Below are 1,781 nucleotides of genomic sequence, written 5' to 3'. Positions count from 1 at the left end.
ATTTTGATTAAACGAGTTTTGTTTGTGTCAACGTGTAAAAATCGTAATGTATTCGAGTTCATGCAGGTTTAAAATTACCATACATCGAACGCAAATCATATCATAACTAACACACGTTAATATTTATTTTAAATATGTTTTTCTTTTTATTAACTCCCAAAAATAAAATGGTTACTTTTATTTTAAGAATAACATCAAAAATATTATTTGCATGTATATTTACATTAATAATATATTATTTCAAGGAAGTTGTTAATTAGACACCCACATGTTTTAGAGATGGTGTGTATAAAAGAGAAATCATGAATAAAAAGGGCGTCTAAATAGCAAAAAGAGTGTTCGAATAAATACTGTCTGTTTAAAAATTAAAAAGTAGAAGCTGGTAAAACGGAAACATGACGAATATATTTGTACTTCTAGCATCCAAAAGAATGGTACATTAACATTACATTAGATTGATACGCTACACTTTACAATATTCCTTAAAAAAAGTTTTTTTGTTCGAAACTATATTTTTAGATACTTTATTCTTATATAATTTATCACTGTTAATCTTCACTTTAGAAGGGTCTTCGAAGAAGGTAAAGTGGCCGTTGGATGATAAATGGCAAGATGTGATCTAAAACCTTTGGAGTAAATGAAGAACAATTGTGACGTGGAAATTATGGACAGAAAGAGACATGACCAATATGTCAACGTCCAAATTACTATTAGATGTGTTGAATATATATATTTGACCTTGTTATATTAAGTACTAGGTTATTGTCTCGTGGACGTCACGGGTGGAAATATAGAAATCATCTAATAAACATATATAATTTCAAACGACAATATTTCCTGTCCGTGAAAGTAAGTTAATAGAACTTGTCTAAATTCGAAGGATAGACAAAGTCAATTAAATCAGATATTAGATGTAATGAATTGTTAATTAGAAGATCATCGGAATTTGTACATTCATCTGTCGTCATTTGAACCTCCCTCCCCCCATTCCCTTCACCTATATCCAATAGTCAATTCGCAAATTATTTTATCTCTTCAACATGTAAGGATTGACATCTAACTGTGAGCCTCGTGTTTTTTTGATAGTTTAAGTACCTTGTGCTTTTACAAGGTGTAGGAAGAACTACTTTAAGTGTAATTTAAAATAAACATAAACAAAATTCTAAACAATTTAACTATTTATTTAACAAAAGCATCATAAATTTAGTATCTACAACTCCCTAAATACTTCCTTGTATATAAGGTTTATACTTTAATTTGTAATTAATCAATTTAAAGGTCAAAATTAAATTAACTACGCAATTAATGAATATAAAGTAAGAAATTACTTTGTATTCAAATTCCACTGTCAAGCTCCTGATATGTAATTATAATAAAAAAATAGTTTATAAAGCTTTCGATAAATAAAGTAAAAAACTTTATACAACAAACACCAAATAAATTGAGGTTTTTACCTAACATCCGATTAGAGATTCAGAATGAGATGATATTTTATATAGCTTTTTGATATCTTATTTTCCATTAGTAAGATATTAATAATGTATTCATTTTCTAATACATACAAATGGTGAATAAAATAATTTTTAGTGGTTCTTAAATATTTAGTAGTAATTGAAGCTTACTATTATGTAATAGTATTATTCTTCCTAACCATTATACCTCCACATGGGGCGTCATCACCATAAAACTGCCTCAAAAAAACTTTTAATAATTCCTACAAAAGTCAATGATATAAATTTAAGTAAACATAATAAATAAATTAAATATGAAAATATGTTGTT

Source organism: Bidens hawaiensis, unplaced genomic scaffold (genome assembly GCF_021521415.1).
Source record: "Bidens hawaiensis isolate Kalapana, Puna unplaced genomic scaffold, B.hawaiensis_p1.1 tig00016461_1, whole genome shotgun sequence".
NCBI lineage: Eukaryota > Viridiplantae > Streptophyta > Magnoliopsida > Asterales > Asteraceae > Bidens > Bidens hawaiensis.
Note: the sequence above shows the minus strand (reverse complement) of the source record.